The sequence below is a fragment of the Prionailurus bengalensis genome, chromosome B2 (genome assembly GCF_016509475.1).
Source record: "Prionailurus bengalensis isolate Pbe53 chromosome B2, Fcat_Pben_1.1_paternal_pri, whole genome shotgun sequence".
Taxonomy (NCBI): domain Eukaryota; kingdom Metazoa; phylum Chordata; class Mammalia; order Carnivora; family Felidae; genus Prionailurus; species Prionailurus bengalensis.
Window position 1 is genome coordinate 33,860,123 of NC_057349.1, and position 20,434 is coordinate 33,880,556.

General features: G+C 41.1%; 1 protein-coding gene and 1 pseudogene across 5 annotated transcripts in view; one reads left to right on the forward strand and one right to left on the reverse strand.

Moving 5' to 3' along the window:
- The window catches only part of FKBP5 (FKBP prolyl isomerase 5), a 118,268-nt gene extending 103,888 nt beyond the window's left edge, over window positions 1-14,380 (reverse strand). The window contains exons 1-3 of one of the 5 annotated variants that reach the window (XM_043592956.1): window positions 14,221-14,329; window positions 13,597-13,846; window positions 7,603-7,708 (exon numbers count right to left, since the gene is read on the reverse strand). The gene's annotated coding sequence lies outside the window, so the exon portion shown is untranslated. Of the gene's footprint in view, window positions 1-7,602; window positions 7,709-13,418; window positions 13,561-13,596; window positions 13,847-14,220 lie in introns of those variants that run through there. The other 4 variants (XM_043592955.1, XM_043592957.1, XM_043592959.1 and 1 more) reach the window with 4 other exon arrangements.
- On the forward strand, window positions 10,380-10,703 carry LOC122490336 (annotated as a pseudogene).
- Window positions 14,381-20,434: the final 6,054 nt, after the last annotated feature.

The following is a 20,434-nucleotide window of genomic DNA, read 5'->3' on the forward strand; positions in this document are numbered from 1 at the left end:
TCTGTAATCATGGGAAAGACTATAGAACATTGTTACCAGTTGCAAAATGATTCATGATAAAAGTATACTCAAAGTGACTAAGAAGTATTTGTACACCATGCAAATTTTCAAAATGCAGTAAGGACATCTTGCCAAAGTTCAAACAATACCTTTCAAGGGAAAAAAACAGTGTGATAATCATTTATTTGGTGGCTTGGAATGGACATTATATACAAGAAAAAATTATCTACTCTATAAAAAGGGAGTATTTATTGAGCATCTCGAGTGACCAGAAACTAAGTTTAGAGCTTTACAAATCTTCCATTGTAGGGGCGCCTCGGTGGCTCAGTCGGTTGAGCGGCCGACTTCAACTCAGGTCATGATCTCACAGTCCATGGGTTCGAGCCCTGCGTCGGGCTCTGGGCTGACAGCTCGGCCTGGAGCCTGCTTCAGATTCTGTGTCTCCCTCTCTCTCTCTCTGCCCCTCCTCCACTCACGCTCTGTCTTCTCTCTCTCTCTCAAAAATAAACATTAAAAAAAAATTTAGGGGCACCTGGGTGGCTCAGTCGGTTAAGCGTCCGTCTTCAGCTCAGGTCATCATCTCATAGTCCATGAGTTCGAGCCCCGCATCAGGCACTGTGCTGACAGCTCGGAACCTAGAGCCTGTTTCGGATTCTGTGTCTCCCTCTCTCTCTGCCCCTCCCCTGCTCACACTCTGTCTCTCTGTCTCTCAAAAATAAATGTTAAAAAAAATTTTTTCTTTAATAAATAAATAAATAAATAAATCTTCCATTATCCTGCATCTACATAGGAAAACTGTGTAGAAGAAAACAATGCTGAAATAAGTTTCTCACCATTATTTGTGGCATATAATAAAATGTAACAGGCTGGAGAAGATGTCGACTCAAGAGACTACTGTAATAGAAATATAGGGTTGGGGGCTGCAAGGCCAAAGTACCAGAGCTCCCAACTCTCCATGCTAATCGTACAAGCACATCAATCAGTAAAATGATAGAAACAAAAAGTCCACTTTTTTTGAGAATGCTATTTATGTTTACAATGCTACTATAATTCACAACTCTAAAAATGAAAGAAGGAAACCCTTTTCTTCTTAAAGCAGATTTTGGAGTTTTGGTTTCAAATATTACTTCAAGAATAGTAATGCTCATCCAAGAAATGTAATCATGGGTTTCTCATTAAGAAGTGTGGGGGTGCCTGGGTGGCTCAGTCGGTTGAGCAGCAGATTTCAGCTCAGGTCATGATCTCGTGGTTCATGAGTTCAAGCCCCACGTCGGGGGTCTGTGCTGACAGCTCAGAGCCTAGAGCCTGCTTCAGATTCTGTGTCTCCCTCTCTCTCTCTGCCCCTCCCCTGCTTGCTCTCTGTCTCTCTCTTTCTCTCAAGTAATAAACATTTAAAAAAATTTTTTTAAAGAAGTGTGAATTACGTGGCGCCTGGGTGGCTCAGTCGGTTAAGTGTCCGACTTCAGCTCAGGTCATCATCTTGTGGTCTGTGAGTTTGAGTCCACATCAGGCTTTGTGCTGACAGCTCAGAGCCTGGAGCCTGCTTCAGATTCTGTGTCTCCCTCTCTCTCTGCCCTTCCCCACTCACACTCTGTACCTCTCTCAAAAATAAGTAAACATTAAAAAAAAAAAATTTTTTTTAAGTGTGAATCACTATCACATTTTTCTTGGTAGTAAAATTATTTTTTATCTTGGTTTTTAATAGTAATAGTAGAAAAATTATTGGTAGTTCTACTGTAATTACCACTCAGATGGTTGAGAATCACACTGGATAGGACAGCAAAAAACACAAAAAACAAACAAAAAAAACCAGCCCTAGTTTAGCTCTAAAAGGTGCAGGCTTGCTCATTAATTAGCTGTGAATCTTGAACATGTGACTGTACTTCCTCTGGACATCAATGTCCTCATCTGCAAAACAAGATGGCTGGACTACAGGTTATTTCCCTCCCTTCCTCTCTTTCTCCCTCCCCCTGGCCCTTTCTACATTATGGCTTTAGTGATTTAGGATCTAGAATGGGGTTTCTGAGGACAGAGAGGAAAATCTGGAGAAAAGGAGTAAGGATTATGTAAACAACTAAAACATGGAGAGGAAAAAAGTAAAAGAATTCACGTTTACAAAAAGAAATGGACAAATGGTTCAGGAAGGATCATGAGTTTCATTGTCAAAATTAGTTTAAACACAAGTTTCAGTTATAATGAAATCAGGAAAGAAAGTGAGAAATGCCAGAGTGCCTCACAAATAAGCCAAGAAATCCTCCCATGTTGCCTCAGTACCTATAGAAAAGACTTCCTAACATCGGACATAATCATTCATAATCCTGCCCCTACATAATCACCAGCTATTTTCCAACAAGTTATTCCCCTCAGCCAATTTGGCCTCATCATTTCCAACAAAAATCTAGAATATCTCCCGTTCGTTATCACTCAGTGTTCTATCTGAAATGCACTCTCTCTCCTCTCTACTTGCACTACTAATTTATCATGCTCTCACCATGCCTGAAGCACTTCTCGGTGCCTGACATATACTAACTCATTTAATTCTCTCAACGATCCTGGGAGAGGGGTGAGTAACTGTGCTTGAGATTACACAGTAGCAGAGCTATAGCATTCCGTTTATAATTTGTAAGAGCCTGTTCTGTTAGCTTGCTAACTAGTCCTTCAGAGTTCAGATCGAGTTGTCACCTTTCTGAAGTTCTCATCTGCTCAGCAATTATTCCTGCCCCTCAAGTTCTTAAGTAAACCACTCATTTGCCACTTACTGTGGGGCCTAGGTTGTTGTTTATCTTTTGTGCATATATTCTATCTTTTCTAAGAACAGGCTCTTGTCTCATTTATTCTTTAACACTACTTAGAACCTAAAAGAGCCGAATGCCTGAAATATAAGGGTGCTTGTTAATGAAACTATGATGGCATTTAATGATTACTGAACACATATACCAGACTCTGGGCTAAGTGCTTTATAGACACTGTCTCATTTAATTCTCACACCTGCCCCTCCTCAATATTACAGGTGAGGAAACGAGGCTTAGAAGAAGCTCTGTCTGTTGTCCAATCTCTCCAAATGGTAGTGACAGTCTTACGGAAAAGAGTCTGTACCACGCTCTTCATGTCCAGCCTACCAGAGAACACCTTGAAGAAAGAATCCGTCCTAACTGCAACTGAGCTCAACTAGTGCTTAGCCTACAGCATGCCCCTGAACACGAAGGATTCAGGATCAGAGGTGCACCTCCCCGCAAGAAATTCACAGTCCATTAGGACTCCAGGACCAAGCTGTCACTGGCAGAGTCACCGTCATCAAGACTTCAATATCTTAACTTATAGTTTAAATCATAATAGCAAATTAAGCCTTAGAAACTCTCATTCACACCACTCATTCTCCCTTCAAGCTCCCTCACTCCCTTTATCTTTGGACTCCTCTGTCTAGCTTTATGTACTATAGAGTAGAAGGGTCCCGTTAATCCTAACAACTATTAGGATATCTAAATTTAATTTGGTGATAGCTCAGACTCAAGGGTCTATCAGATGAATACCATGCCACAATGAAATATGAGCAGTGAAGAAGAGCTAGAAAAAAAAGCAGTAGCAAAAAGCAGTGAAAAGAGGAATATGAAAGTCAACACTGTAAAGACAAGTAAAAGCAATAAAAGAAAGGAAATGGACACAGATACAAGGTAGAAAATAGGAATCCAGAATAAACTCAGTGGAGAAACACAAATAAATAACAACATTAAAATCTAATCCAACTTAGGAATTCTGACTCCTTCTATAATTGTTTCTTTTCCTAACCTCTGAAGGAAATAGAAAAATATGTATATGAAGCAATAGCTGAAAAACTACTAGGAACAGTACATAAATTAGGAGGGTTTTTTTTTTCCCCTGAGAAACCATTCCTTTTAGAATTTCAGAGATTCAAAGAAATCTTAAAATACTATCTAATCTAACCCACTCATTTTACAATTAAAATAAGGCCCGGAAAGGTTGATTTTAATTTGCCCGAGACCATACAGCTACTTAGCAGCAACACTCTTGAATCTCATTCCAAGGTCTGCTCCCCCAGACCAGGCTTCCTAGCAATGTATTTTACTCCTCCATTTTCCACTCTTAATAACTATTAGTTTCTGCGTAAGTATCTCAGAATCCACATTTTATTCCTAATTCCCATAGAATAAAATAATCAGATATTCTGGATTATGTAAAGCAATATGGAACTTAATTCTTTTATTCCCTAAGTCAGTAATCTCAAATTGAGTCCTGGTTCCTACCAGGAGGAAATTCAAACATTTCCCAGAAGAGCAGAAAGAAAAAAAGATCTCCATAAGCTAACCAAAGGCAAGCCAAGTTGATAAACTACAACCCGTCTGGAAAGGAATCAGGCCCAAGGCCCCTGGAGGCTGGATGACAGCTAATGAGGATCACTTACTTTCCTGTTTCTATTTTATACCCTCCTAACTAACCTCAGGCTCCTATCTTTCTGACAAACTTCAATTTTAGGAGTCTGTAAAGAAAAATAATGAAAAGAGTATCATGTCACTTTCAGCAGAAGTAGCTTTTAGACAGGAACTATCTTGGTCAGGAAATATGGCACAAGGGACAAGAGAAGAATTTTAAGTAACCCATACACTGGTACTTTTAGCCTTAAAAACACCAAGAAGTCATCAGAGTGTATAATATACACTTAATATTTCCTCAACTGCGAAGCACTTGAAGACATTATGGCCTGGAAGGAACTCATCTTGGGCCATTTCTGTGGTCTAAGAAAGGCTGCTGCTTACACCCTACCCCCTGCCCCCCACAATAAACTGTGGGCCCTGCCAGTCACCGTTCTCCAAGTTATTTGAGCTGAGTGATTTTTCAAGTCTTATGTATCATCTTAGTTTAAATACAGTGATTACTTAGGCCTTCAAAATGATGTCTCTGCTATAGAGGGCTGACTGAAGCCTTCTCTGAAAGAGACAAAAATGCCTTAGTTTACTCTAGAAACATAGCTTAATTTTGGTATGTATCAAGTTCATTATAGATTAGGGATAATCTCCTACTTCAACATGTTAACCAAATTAGGATAATTGTACTAGAAATGAAAAGGACAAAAAAATAAAGAAGACATTATAAAGTCAGAAGCAAAGTGTTTTAGTGACTCACTGAGCTTAGTTAGGAAGTAAAGGAAGAGTGAAAAATGACCGACAAGAATAATGGAGTTATTAACAGCTAAAGAGGAAAACCGGGAAGAGCTTTCTGGCTGGGGATGAGGGGCGGGGGTGTTGGTGTGCAGCTTCTACAGAGATGGTATTTAAACCGATTTAGATTTAAGACATAGGTGAAAATCTGGGCCTCAAGTTTGGAAGGCCTCAAGTTTAAACAGAAGATACATATTTGGGGCCTAAAAGCACAGCAAGGACCAAGTTTTTAGAGAAAGAGAAGGATATAGAAAAAAACTCTTAAAACAACAGCATTCCTCAGATAATAGACTTTGAAGATGACCTAACCTTCCAGATGAATACTTTATTATGTAGATACAGAATATTTGGACTGCTTTGTTCTAAACGAAAAGCTAAAACATTATTTTTTCCTCAGGCTATGAATTGACAGAGAGAAGCTAAGGATTAAAACAGTTTCATAATTACTATTTGTCCAAAGTCAAGTCTCTGAACTAAAACACACTGCTTCTGAAGTTTCTATATTTATAACAAAACTTTTGGAAAATACTAAGAGAAAAATCTGATGCACCAATACCACTACCATTTTATAATATTTGTGAGAACTTAATGGTCTTAAAAGCACACTGGGAGCACCCGGTGGCTCAGTTAGGCATCTGACTCTTGATCTCGGCTCAGGTCACTCATTATTATCTCATGGTTCATGAGATCGAGCCCCACACTGGGCTCTGTGCTGACAGCGCAAAACCTGCTTGGGATGGATTCTTTCCTCTCTCTCTGCCCCTGCCCCATGTGCACATACACTCTCTCTCTAAATAACTTAAAAAAAAAAAAAAAGCACAAAAAAAATGTTGATAGTTAATACATCTGGAGAATAGGTAGAGGTTCATAATACTATTCTCCCCAGGTCTGTGTAGTTTAAAACTTCCATTATAAAAAAAAAAAAAAAAAAAAAAAAAAAAAAGCCTATCTACAGATATTTTTAAAATTCTATCTGCAGTTAAGGTTTGACAACTAAAACAAAAACAAAAACAAAAACGGCTTGACAACTTGAACCAAAATCCTAACAGATAAAACATTTCAAATAATGTTTTACTCATTCTTAATAGACGAATGAAATTTAGTGTGTATGAAAGGGAAAAAAGATTCTGTGTCATTTTAGAGAAACATGAATATGTTCATTAAATGCAAAACGTCCTTTTATCCCTGTTACTTGATGTTGGACACTTGTTATTTTGCTTTTCAATGAACTTACAATTTTTGCTGAAGAAAATATATAGTCCATATAAATGTATGATTTTCGTTAGTAAAGGCAAAATAAACATTCATCCCCAGTACCAATGATTGCTTTGTTGAACCTGCTGGTTAGTTGTCATATTATTTCAAATATTTTCCACTCTACTAAGTAATCAAATAAACAACTTTTTTATGTGGATACAAAAAAAAAATTAAAAGAACCAAGACCCATAAATTATACCTAACCCTAACCTGTAAAAAAACCCACACATTTAAAAGTATATAAACTGGGGCGCCTGGGTGGCTCAGTTGGTTAAGCGTCCGACTTCAGCCCGGGTCACGATCTCGCGGTCCGTGAGTTCGAGCCCTGCATCAGGCTCTGGGCTGATGGCTCAGAGCCTGGAGCCTGCTTCTGATTCTGTGTCTCCCTCTCTCTCTCTCCCTCCCCCGTTCATGCTCTGTCTCTCTCTGTCTCAAAAAAATAAATAAACGTTAAAAAAAAACTTTTTTTTTAATAAAAAATAAAAAAAATAAAAGTATACAAACTAATAAGTAGAAGGGTAAAGTTGAATGTTTTTAACAATTACCAAAGTTTTAGCTAGGATTTAAATAGATGTAGTTTACACCAAATCACTCTAGAGACTCTGACAGCACTGCAACTAATGGAGAGCAACAAATTTACTGCTTAGATCTGCCACTCGCTGATAACCAAGAATAGTTTATACAGTTTGTAAGCACCTATCTTTCCTCCATATGATGAACAGCACCACCCAAAAAAAGACAAGCAGATTTGTTTGCCTCCTGTTCATCTGGAAAGTTCCAAGACAATAAAAACTATGCATGTCTGTGCAAAATCTAGCACACTGTAGGTGTGCAACGCTTAACAGGAATAATCACACCCTCACTTCCCAGAAAGCTATTGCTAGCTATCAGTCCCATACTCTAATAAGGCAGGCTTTCCTTGCTGATACTTGTGCTTTGAATCACGTTCAGAACCTTGTTTCTTCTAACAGAAATAAGTCACCATGAAACTTCAGAGAGAAGCAGTATAAATACACATATACAGAGACAAGAGATCGTCAGTGATTCTCTTCTCCATCATCAGTAAAGCACTCCTTAAGTCTGAATCGAGGTATTTCATTTTGCAGATAACAAGATCATTCTCCAACAAATTTTTGTAGCTCTTTTCCTCATTAAAGTAAAAATTACATACCGTAAAATGCCCAGATCTTAAGTAGTCAGCTCAGTAAATTTGAACAAGCGTGTACACCAACAACTGGTGAATCTGGGCGTTCCTTGGACTAGGTCTTGCAATTTTTCTGTAAGTTAAAAATTATATGAAAGTAAGTTACCCAAAAAGCGTACACTTGAATTTCCATTACCTAAATCAAGCTACAGAATATTTCAATCTCCCTAGAAAGTTCCTTTTTGCCTCTTTCCAGTCAACCACACTCTTACCCAGAAACCACTGTCCTGATTTCTATCACCATACCTAAGTTTCGCCCGTTCTTGTATTTTTCAAAAATGGCATCATTTGGTACATACTTATGCCTGGCTTCTCTTGCTCTGAATAATATTTCTTGGATTCATCTATGTTGTGCGAATCATTAGTTCATTTCTACTGTACAAAAAGCTGCTATGAACATTTTACATCAATCTTTTTGTGAATATGTACTTTCTCCTTGGTGAAATAAGATTTCATTTAGAAAGGGGTGGGGGGCTCACATATAAATAAGCCTGTAAAGTCATATAGTACAGATAGATGGACTCATTACATAGTATAATTATATATAGGAAATATGTATACAGTTGTATAAAATACAAAAAAATAAAACATAGGTTATTTTACCTACGCGTGTGTATATAAATGAATAGATTGGGGCCAACAAAGATATATTTCTTTAAATGTATAAAGTTCACAGTGAAAACACATCTAATGTGGGAAAGCTGTCCATTTCAGTTTTTCTTAATAAGTATTTTTTTAAATGTTTATTTATTTTTGAGACAATGCGAGAGACAGAGTGCAAGCGGCAAGCAGCGAAGGGGGCACAGAATCCGAAGCAGACTCCAGGCTCTGAGCTGTCAGCACAGAGCCCGACACGGGGCTCAAACCCACGAACTGTGAGATCATGACCTGAGTCCAAGTCGGACGCTCAACCGACTGAGCCACTCAGGCGCCCCTCTTAGTATTGCTTTAACCTAAGAATAATTCAAAAGAGAAACAGATTTCTCTCCATATAAGCTACCGTTACCTCCACTACACAATCATTTTCTATGCGAGGAGTAAAACCCAAAATATGTGTTAAAAGTACAAATTTTATTTTATCGTCTTGCTTTTTTAAAACAAAGTTAAGGGACGCTTGGTGGCTCAGTCAGTTAAGTGTCCGACTTCGGCTCAGGTCATGATCTCGCGGTTTGTGAGTTCGAGCCCCACGTGGGGCTCTGCGCTGTCAGCTCAGAGCCTGGAGCCTGCTTTGGATTCTATGTCTCCTTCTCTCTCTGCCCCTCCCCACTTGTGCTCTGTCTCTCTGTCTCTCAAAAATAAATAAATGTAAAAAAAAAATTTTTTTTTAAGTTAAACAGGGAAATAATCCATTGGCTGATACTTAACATGGGTAAAGACCATCCCATCTCCATTGAGAATATATTCTGAAAAAGGCTCAATCCCTAGGATGTTTTCTCCATCCCAAGAAGTAATTTACCGCAGCATTAAGTCTATGAAAGATACATCCTGACTCTGAAACTCTACTGTGTAATTGCAGCTAAAAGTAGAGGAAGTTCTTTAATTTCTAGTGATGGTAACACTAAGAAACATACACATAAGTCTGATTTTTGAAGTCAACTTGAAACTCCCAACTCTGCTGTTGATAATCAGATTATCATTTTCAGGGGACTAAAAGTGTCTCCTCATTTAACATTACCCATAAATTGCCAAGATGGAGGCAGAATGCTACAAAATGTCCTAGAAATTTACCGCTGCCTGTTTTATAAAGGGTTTGCAACTATCAATGGGAGAAAACAACCCACTTCTAATGTTTGCTCTTTGTTCACCTTTTATTCCTCTTCCCCCAAAATGAGCAACTTCAAAAACATACCATTCTAATGTACTACATTTTTAATCTTAAAAAATATTCTTAGCATTTAAATGGTCCCTGACTTTCACAGGTGTGTAATTTACTTAACCCATTATTCACTCTGAAAATACATCATTTTCCAATAATTGTACCATTTTCTAAAAAAACAAGGAAAACAGCCTTGATTAATTGTTACAAAAACCAACAGTGGCTCTAAACCACTACAACTCTCAACTGTCATCATCTTTTTCCTGACTGTTTTAGAGAATTACAATTTTATTCTTATTTTTAAAATATCTTTCTTCCAAACCAAGAGCAGAAAACAGGTACAGCAATTGTGTAGACCCCATACTCCCTCTGGTGGTCCTTCACTCTCATTAACTAGATGTTTTCCAAAAGACTAGAAGTAAATACTAAATTAAGCATAAAATGAACTTGCCCCATTTAAGGACATAGTCTTACATGTTTAAGTTTCAGGAGAATACAGGGTAATTCTCTTCCTAACAAATTGTGAGGTACAAATTATTTTGAGAGCTTGAATTTTAGTGTTTAAAATATTGCTAAATATCCTTAGTAACCTGTTATACAAATTAGTTACAAGAGTGAGTTAGGCCCTACTATAATTATTTTAAGCTCTCTTTTGACGGAAGAGTCATGTAACGGTATCTTATTTGCAAATTAAATCACACTTAAGTGGCTATTGTTTTAAAGTCAATAGTTATTTACATACCAACAACCACTCAGTGTATGTCTCCTCTGTATGTAAATTTAATTTTCTTTACACTTTGGGGATATATTATCAGAAGTCAAAAAAAAAAAAAAAAAAAAAAAGCACTATAGAGCCTTTCTCACTAGCTCCTTGGCCAGGACTGGAGACTGCTCTTGGTTGGAGCTGTCCCACACCTAAGGCAGGAAGATGGTAGCTGCACAGAAGTCCTCACTGGAGTCAATTACCTCTAGGCTCCAAGTTGATATGATAAGGGGACAGTACATGATGGGGTACAAGTAGATAAAATAATCAGACACGGCCAAACTGGTCATCCTAGCCAACAACCGCCCAGCCTTGAGGAAATAAGCACTACACTATCTTGGCCAAAATTGGGGCCCAACACGCAGCGGCAAGAATACTGAATTGGGCCCAGCCTGTGAAAAATACTACAGAATATGCACAATGGTTATCACTGATCCAGGTGATTCTGGTAACACCAGGAGCATGCCAGAAAAGACTGGTGAAAAGTAAACCATGCAAAATTTTTCTTTAAAGCTGGCCAGAAGTAGGGGGGGAAATGCACTGTAGAAAATTCAGACATGTACAATAATGAGAAAGCAAAATAATTACTAATCAACTATGTTAGAAAGTTCAGGAGCGCCAGGGTGCCTCAGTCAGTCACAAGCTGAACGTGGAGCCTGCCTGTGATATTCTCTCTGCCCCTCTCCCCTGCTCACACGTGCTCTCAATCTCTCTCTCTCTCCAAAAAATAAAAGAAAAAAGACAAACTTTTGTTTAAAAAAAAAAGTTCAAAAAGTTTCAGAGTGCCTGACTGGCTCTATTGGTGGAACATGTAACTCTTGATCTCAGGGTTGTGGGTTCAAGCCCCACACTGAGTAGACAGCTTAAAAAAAAAAAAAAAAAAAATCTTAAAAAAAAAAGTTCAAATTGTTTCAGAATTATAAAATGTCTGTATTTAACTGTTCAGCATTGAGTAATCACAGAATTTGGTGTGCCAAAATATGAACAATATAGATTTTTCTTTAGGAACTCTGAAAAATTAATTAAAGGCCTATATAGAGATATTCTTAATGCTAGATGTAACATGCGTACTGGGGTCAAATAAAGCCATATTCATGTCTAACACGGCCACTTGATTTATCCTCAAATTAGCTATTTTAGTATATGTCCTTGTTTCTTTGTGCCTTTCTTCATTCAAAAATATTTGCCAACCCCCAAACAACAAAAAGAACCACACCTGAGGATAAATGACTTAAACACTCAATATGTTTATTGTGTACATATAAGAATTCAACTTATGCTTAATTCTGAAACTGAAATGTGGTTGATAATTTTGATATGGTCTACCACAAGTTAAAGTGGACCAAAAAAACCAGTAAAATATCTAAAAACTGAATTTGAAAATGGGCTTTTAATAAAGTTCCTAAAATATGCTTTTGTGTAAATAAAACTATGAAATATAAGTTTAATTTACTATATGTGGTATATTTAAACATCACCATATGATAAGGATTGTAATAATTATTTATATATAGAAAACTACACATACTAGTTAAAACTCATATATTCCTATACACTTTAAAGAACAATTATCTAAGTCATCCAAAACAAAGAGAACCTCAGACTTATAAGATTCCTTACAACTATTTATGTAGAATAAAACTCACTCAACACGACGTGCCACTGTTGAACAAATCTCCCCTAAGCATCAAAAAGACAACTCTGCTTTAATAGCAATAACTTTTTCTACAGCTACAGAATGAGGATGTTCTTTCTTCTCTAGACTGATTTGTTCTAAGCTAAGAAACCTTTAGGAAACTAACCCAAAATATGTGTTCTTTTCCAGCCCAAGAACAAAGAGAAAATTGAGGATTTAATTAGTTGCCTAATCCAGTGTTTTAAAAGGTTTTCATGTTGAACTGGTTAAAATTATGGGGTTTTTTTTTTTCTTAAAAAAAAAAAACACCCAAAATTAAAGATTAAAAAAGTATGTATTTGTTTTGTTAAATGTTGTAAGGACAAAGACCTCATAACACTTAACCCTGTTGTTTTAGAGATATAAAACACTTCAGAAAGACCATCTCTTTGATTTTGTTTTAAAATCCCAGTCACAACTAGCCTATTGGTTAAAGAGTTCAACTTTAAATGATGTTACTAAATAGCTAGGTACATAATAAAATAACCATTCAGTGAAATATTAATAAAGTAGCATAATTAAATCAAAACTATAACGTTGCTTTTAAAAAGTTGCACCCCTTAAATATAAGTCATCCCCAATAGACACAAAATACACATTAGAAAAAAAGTAAGCTAAATCAAGTTACTCACAAATAAACTTAAATACATATAAACTACATTTAAAAAATAATTATATACTATTTTTAAGTGTATTTTTTCTGTAGATGCCCTACATTGGTCAGGTCCATAAGTAAGTAAGTGGAGGTCAGTTGGGAGAGAGACGCAGAAAAGGCTAAGTGAAAGTACGACAAATAAAAATTTCCCAAAAAGAATAAAAATTCGTTCAAGTCTATCCTTGACCTTTGATTCACACACCAAGAGAAAAAGCTACTACAATTCTCTAAAGTAAAAACCCCTCTGGGGTGGGGGTGGGGGTGGGGGCGGGGGGGCAGAATTCCACACACTATTAAAAACACTTAACCAAAATATGCCTTGACTTTTCCCTTGTCCACAATCTAACAAAATGGGAAGACAATGAAAATAAACACGCCTGTCTACTCCCATTTTTCCAAAGAAAGCTCCCATTCAATGCTAAGCCTTATTCCACTGGAAAACATACTCCTGAAAAGTAAATCCAAAACCACGAGCTCAAACTACTTCATGCAGAATTTACTGAATGGCGGCCAAACGTTGTACACGCTGTCCTGAACCACCCTGAAGGGTATCTAGACTTCTGCATTCTCCATTTACTGACTTTGTACCTTACTATGCTTTCGCCACCACTGCAGAAACCGAATTTTTAAAATAAGACCATGTTCCTCCAGGCTCGTCAATGGAAAGAATGCAATCAATCTGCACGCTGACCCCCTCAAACGGTTGGTGCTTTTTGTTTTTTGTTTTAAATCAATACTGGGTTGGACTCCTAGACTATTGCCAGTACACCTTTTCAGACATCAGTGGAAGGAGTTCTAACGTTCCAGGAGTGAACCAAGTCAGGAGCCCTAAAACAAGTTGGAACTGGCTTTCACCTGGCACGAGAATAATCACCTGTTAGAAAGGCGCTGCACTGGCACCCTTCAAGAGCGGCTGAGAGCCGGGATGCTGTATCCCAGTCACTTGTCCCATGGTGGCAGGTGAAGGCGGCGAACACGCATCCACACCCACCGCCCCGGGAGCGCAAACCGAAAGCGAGGAGCGCAGCAGCGGGACACTCCGTTATCCTCACCCGCCACGGGCCCCGCCAGGTGTGCGCGGCTCCATCGCGCCCGCGGCGTCCCGGCGCACGGCTCACCCCGGCTCGACTTCGCCCGCCGGCCCGGGCCCCGGAAGGCGAAGTTTCTCTCCCGCCCGCGGCGGCGGCCGCTCACGCGCCGCCCGGCTCTCCGCGGGTCCCGCAGCCTGCTCCGGGCGGTCGCGGTCACAGGCGCCGGGCCTCGGGCGAGTCGGGGGAGACCGACGGGAGCCGGAGCCGGGACCTGTCACCTCGGGCAGGAAACAAAAGCCGGGTGAGGACGAGCGGGCGCGACCGGCCTCGACTCCGCGAGGCGGAGCGCGGCGGGGGCGGGGAGCGGCTCTCGCGGTCGCCCGACTCCGCGCCTCGCGGAGAGAGCACCGACCCCGCGGGCCGGCGGGGCGCGGAGGGGCCCCGCAGTTGGGCAAGGGGCATCCGGCGCGCTCGCCTCGAGGCTTCCCCCGACCCGTTCGCCCCGAGCCTGCCTCTCTGGGGCAGGAGAACCGCGCGTGAGGGGGCGCCGAAGCGGCGCGGCGGCGATCTGACCGCGAAGGAGGGAATTCGGTTCCCGGGGCGCCGCGGCCGCCCGCCCCATCCCTGCGGCCATGGCGCCGGTACCTGTCGCCGTGGCTGCTCCTTGGCCCCTTCTCTCTCCGCCTCACGCTCGCGCTGCTCGGCCCCCAGCCCACCCAGCAGGCCGTCCGCGCGCCGGACGCCGCCGCCCGAGACTGGCAGCGCCCGCGAACCGGCCCGAATCCCCGGGGCAGCGCCCGGCGCGGTCCCGCCCCCGCCGGCCGCAGGACCTGTCTTCGATAGGGCCCTGGGGCTGTCAGTCCGCCCCCAAAAGGCGCGCGGGCTGTCGCTCCGCCCGTCCGGATTGGTGGCCGCGCACCGTCTATGCAAATGAGACTCCGCCCCCGTCCATTTGCACCTCCGCCTTAGTGTAAACTCCGCCTCTCCACGCCAGCCCACGTGTCTGGCCCTTGGCCTTTGTGGGGGCCGGCGGGAAGGGATGAAGGAAACTGACCCATGCCCCCTCACACCGTCTCTTACCTTCAGAGAAACTCATGCCTAAACAAGCTATTGACTTCACATCTGAATCGTATCTCTGAAAGCTCTGCCTTGCTGCCTGTTTGCCAGGCCTGCCCAAAGGATGGAGAGGGGCAGGCCAGGATGTTTGTGTCAGGTAAGCAGACTAGGTTAGCCCTAGGAAGTAAAAAAAAATGCCCCGTTGGGCCTCGGGAAAATCCCATCTTGAGAACCAGTTTAGCCCGTGGTACTTCCCCATGGACACTAAATGACTGTGAAGACTATGCTCTCCCGTGGTTTTCTGCCTTTCAAGCATGAGACACCAGGCCATTGAGACAGCAAAAGACCTTAAAAAATATTGGTGTTCTCTGATCCCCTTTTCCCACCGCACCACCGCCCCCACCCCCCCATCAGCAAAGGGTAGACCCGCTGAGCAAACGCAGCTTCAAGAGGGGCTAAGCTCCTCCAACCAGAAGGCTGGCTGCCTCTGAGTAGTTCCCATAGAGATTCAGATGAGGAGATAGAACTGGCTGCACCTGGGCTTTAAGGGGTAACTAACTCAAACCCCTCATTTTTGAGAAACAGAAACCTAAAGTCTCATAGCTATGGGACTTAATAGTCACCTATGGAAATCTTATGTCCCATAACCAGATCAGAAGCCACATCTCTTAGCTCCAAATCTGCTCTCTGCGCTATGTCATGTTGGTCATTTAGGTATTTTTGAAGACCCTCTTCAACAAATCACCATCCCTGCCTTCAGGACGTGGTGCCTGGGGAAAAAACAACTAGAGCCAACACGGAAACCTCAAGAGCAAAGAAAGCCCTGACTTAATGCCTAGAAGCTTCCCTTTTTACCAGATGCCAGGGAGAATCACTGACACAATTTATTCATACATTAATTCAACAAGACATGGGTGATTGAATCCAAATCCAACCATTTATCCTTCAATGATTTGTTCTGAAAGTTTCTAACCCCAGTTGATTAAGCGTCTACTGTGCTTACTACTAGCAAGTATTAAGCACTGTGCTGTGTGCAGAGTCCGCATAGGTGAGGAGACATTGTCTCAGCCCTTGAAGGCTTTAGCCAAGGAGATAGTGACTTCCACATTACATGTCAGTACCACTTATGTTACAGTGGACAGCTCCAAGGAAGGAGCAGTTGGCTTTTCCTGGGAAAGGCAGGGAAGGCTTCATTGAGGAGGTGGCATTAGAGCTGAGTCCTAAAAGAGTTTTGAAAGATGGTGTTTGCCAGATGGAGGGATGTGGAAGAGGAAGGAAAGGGATTCCTAGTCTGCGGAGGATAGGATGAGCAAAAAAGCATGCAGACCTGGAAAAGCCTGGTAATTGAGGGAACAGCGAGGAGCAGTATGGGAAATCTGCAGGGCTGTGTGGCCATGTCACATGTTCTGGGACCAGGCTCTTCCAGGAGGAAGACAGAAAGGCCCCGGAGGCTGCCAGGCTGTGTTGTAACACACCGCAGCAAACAACAACAGGCCCTGTAGATACAGCTGCAGGCTTTTTTTTTTTTTTTCTAGGCCAGAGTCTGTGGGGAACAGTCAGTTCCACAGTTCTGATGGCAGCCTGGCTGGCCCCACCCACTCTCTCAGAAAACCACTCCGGTCGCTGCACTTGCCCTCCTTGGCATTTGGAAACACGTGTGCTTGCAGTTTCCCCAAACACTGCTGCCCTTCAGAGCTCAAAGATAACGTGGGCTATGGCTGCAGACACCTGGATGTGGAACAGACAGCCCTTTCCTAACGCACAGAGCGGTTCTTTGCAGGGCCTATTACCAAGGCTGGCTTCATGGGCGTGTGACCTGCGCTTGGTTTAATGCTCTGCTGTCGCTGTCTTGAAATTCTTAATAATTTCTCGACAGTTGCATTTTCATTTCATTTCATTTCACCTGCAAATTATGTAGCCAGTCTGACCTGTCACTGGTAGTGCCCCTGGGAATGTTTGTGATCCTACTCAAACCATATCTCATTTTTAAAGCCCTTGGCATTCATTAGGTTTGTTCACATGCACCGTATCACTCGATTCTCACAATGGCGATGTGGGGTAGGCTTGTATTCCTAGCCCCATTTATTGGCTGAGAAAACTGAAGTTTGGCAGTCTCCTCCAGGTAGCACAGCAGGGAGTGGCAAAGTTTGTATTTGAACTCATCCCACACAAGCCCTGTTCCATCTGCTATGGATCCACCTTTATGTTGGTTTCAGAACGCTTTCAAAGGTAGGTGTGTACGGGAGGATGTGCTGGTGTGTTTTTGTTTTTGTTTTTGTTTTTAAGTAAGCTCTACACCCAACATGGGGCTTGAACTCACGACCCTGAGATCAAGAGTTGCGTGCTCTACCAACTGAGCCAGCCAGGTGCCTTAAAGATACACTGTCTTAAGAGTCAAACCACATGGTGGAGTGAATGTATGTCACTTCATGGCTGCTTATCACATTTGAATAATTTTTCATTAATTTTGAAAAAAATTTCAGCCATTGTATGTTCAATTACTGTTTCTGTACCTCTTTCTTTCTGGGCCCCCAGTTGAAATACCTATTAGACCTTCTCACTACATCCTTTCTTCTGTATCTTCTATCTTTTGTCCTTCAACGCTCTGTTGTAAAAGTTTCTTGTGACTATTCTTCGGTTCACTAATTCTCTCTTCAGCTTTTTAAAAAATTCTTCTCTTGGGGTGCCTAACATGCGACTCTTGATTGATCTCAGGGTCATGAGATCAAGTCACTTAGTGTCCTTGGGCATGGAGCCTCCTTAAAAAAAAAAAAAAATTCTCCTCTTAAACCCATCCATCAAGCTCTTAATTTGTTGTTTGCTTGTTTGTTTGGGTTTTTTTTTTTTCAGTTCCAGAATTTCTCTTTGGGTCTTTTCAGATCTGCTATGTCACTTCTTATGTCTCTTTGTGACTTGCTATAATTTTCAAGCTTGGCTTTTCTCTCCTTAAACAAAGTAAGTGTAGCTGTTTTATGGCTTATGTCTGTTAATTTCAATCTAGAGTCCCTGTGGATCGGTTTCCATTGTTAATTTTTACTACTGGTTCTTCCTCATGAGGTTTTATCTCATCATGTACCTGGTTATGTTTTGGACATTGTATTTGAAAAATCATTTAAGGCAACAGTGATAACATCTTCCTCCCAAAAGGATTTCCATTGGTTTCTGCAGGCATTTGGGGACACTGGTAAGCTAAGATCACCTTAACTCAATTTCATGGCTTCTGATTTTCTGAGCTTCCCAGATGACTTGAAACTGGATTACAGTATGTGGGAGGGTTTGTTTATTTATGGTTTGTTTGTTTGTTTGTTTGTTTATGGTTCCTCCTTACCCAATGTTGCAGCTCTTTGAGGTTCCAGTCAAAGCCTGGGAGTTGTTTCAGTTATATATGGTTTCATAGCAAACAATCCTAAAATTTAGCAGTTTAAGACAGATGTCAGTGGACTTTTCCTTAAACGGCAAGATGGTAAATATTTTAGATTTGCAGGCCATATGGTCTCTGTTACAACTACTCAACTCTATCATTATAGTTCAAATCAGCCATAGACAATACATGAATGAATAGGATGGCTGTGTTCCACTAAAACTTTATTTACAAAGCCAGGCAGCCATTCTCAAGCTGATAAAGAATATCACCAAAAAAACTCACAACTAACACCATGCTTAATGGTAAAAGACTTGATACCTTTTCCAAGAAAAAGACAAGGAACAGACATGAATGTCCACTCTTGCCACTTCTATTTAATATTTTACTGGAGGCTCTAGCCAGGGTGATTAGGCAAGACATAGAAATTAAAAGGCATCCAGATTGGAAAGAAAGTAGTAAAACTATCTCTAAACACAGATGACATGATCTTTGTGTATAGAAAATGCTAAGGAATCCACTTAAAAACTGTTAGAACCAATAAGCGAATTCGGGAGCACCTGGCTGGCTCAGTCAGTAGAGCATGTGACTCTTGATCTCAGGGTTGTGAGTTCAAGTCCCACGTTGGATGTAGAGCTTACTTAATAATAAGTAGGGGTGCCTGGGTGGCTCATTTGGTTAAGCGTCCGACTTTGGCTCAGGTCATGACCTCACGGTTCATGGGTTCGAGCCCCATGTCGGGTTCTGTGCTGACAGCTCAGAGCCTGGACCCTGCTTTGGATTCTGTGTCTCTCTCTCTGCTCCTCCCCCACTCACGCTCAGTCTCTCTCTCTCAAAAATAAACAAACATTAAAAAAATTTTAAAAAATAAGTAAATTCAGCAAGTTTGCCAGAAACAAGATCTATAATAAAAATCAATGATATGTCTATACACTTTCAATGAACAATGAAAAAATGAGATTAAGAAAGAAATTTCCTTTATAATAGCCTGATAAAGAACAAAATACTGGGGTGCCTACCTGGCACAGTCAATAGAGTGTGTGACCCTTGATCTTGGAGTTGTGAGTTCAAGCCCCACGTTGGGTGTGGAGATTACTTAAAAATAAAATCTCAAAAAAAAATAATAAAATACTTAGGGATAAATTTAACAAAAGAAGTACCAAACTTATACTCTGAAAACTACAAAACATTGTTGAAAGAAATTAAAGAAGACCTATATAATCGGAAAAACATCCTATGTTCATACATCAAAAGACTTAACATTGTTAAGTTGGCAATACTTCCCAAATTATCTACACATTCAATGCAATCCCATCAGAGTCCCAGCTGACTTCTTTAGAGAAATCAACAAGGTGATTCTAAAATTCATACAGATTGCAAAGGACCCAGAACAGCCAAAACAATATTTAAACAAACAAACAAACAAACAAACAAACAAACAAACAAGGGACCCTGCCTGGCTTAGTTGGTGGAGCCTGAGACTCTTGATCTCAAGGTTGTAAGTTCAAGCCCCACATTAGGTGTAGAGATTACTTAAAAATAAAATCTTTAGGGGCGCCTGGGTGGCGCAGTCGGTTAAGCGGCCGACTTCAGCCAGGTCACGATCTCGCGGCCCGTGAGTTCGAGCCCCGCGTCAGGCTCTGGGCTGATGGCTCAGAGCCTGGAGCCTGTTTCCGATTCTGTGTCTCCCTCTCTCTCTGACCCTCCCCCGTTCATGCTCTGTCTCTCTCTGTCCCAAAAATAAATAAATGTTGAAAAAAAAAAATTTTTAAAATAAAATCTTTAGAGGGGCGCCTGGGTGGCTCAGTTGGTTAAGCATCTGACTCTTGATTTGGCTCAGGTCATGATCTGATGATTCAAGAGTTCGAGTCCCCTGTTGGGCTCCACGCTGATACTGCAGAGCCTGCATGGGATTCTGTCTCTCCCTCTCTCTCTGTCCCTCCCACACTCTCTCCTGCTCTCTCTCTCTCTCAAAATAAATAAATAAACTTAAAAAAATGTTCTAAGGTTGACTGTGTGATAGTTGCACACATCTATGAATATACTAAAGACCTCTGAGTTGCATACATAAAATGGATAAATTGTATGGTAGGTGAATTAATTATAATTCAATAAAGCTGTTTAAAAAAAGAAGAAGAAGAACAGGAAGCCATTTATGGGCCATACTTTGCTTATTCCTGACTTAAAACGATAACTATTCTATTTAGTTGCTCATGATTCTTCAATTTGGAGCAGGGACACTGGTATCTACTCTATGTGGCATCAGTCGGGGCAGCTTGACTAGGCCGGAATGATCTACTTCCAAGATGGTCTTACTCACCTAGAGGGCAAGTGGGACCTCAGTGGGATGTTGGCGAGGGTCCTACGTTCTTCTCCCACATGGTCTCTCCATGAGGCTAGGTTGGGTTTCTCACAATATCCTGTCTCAAGATAATCAGACTT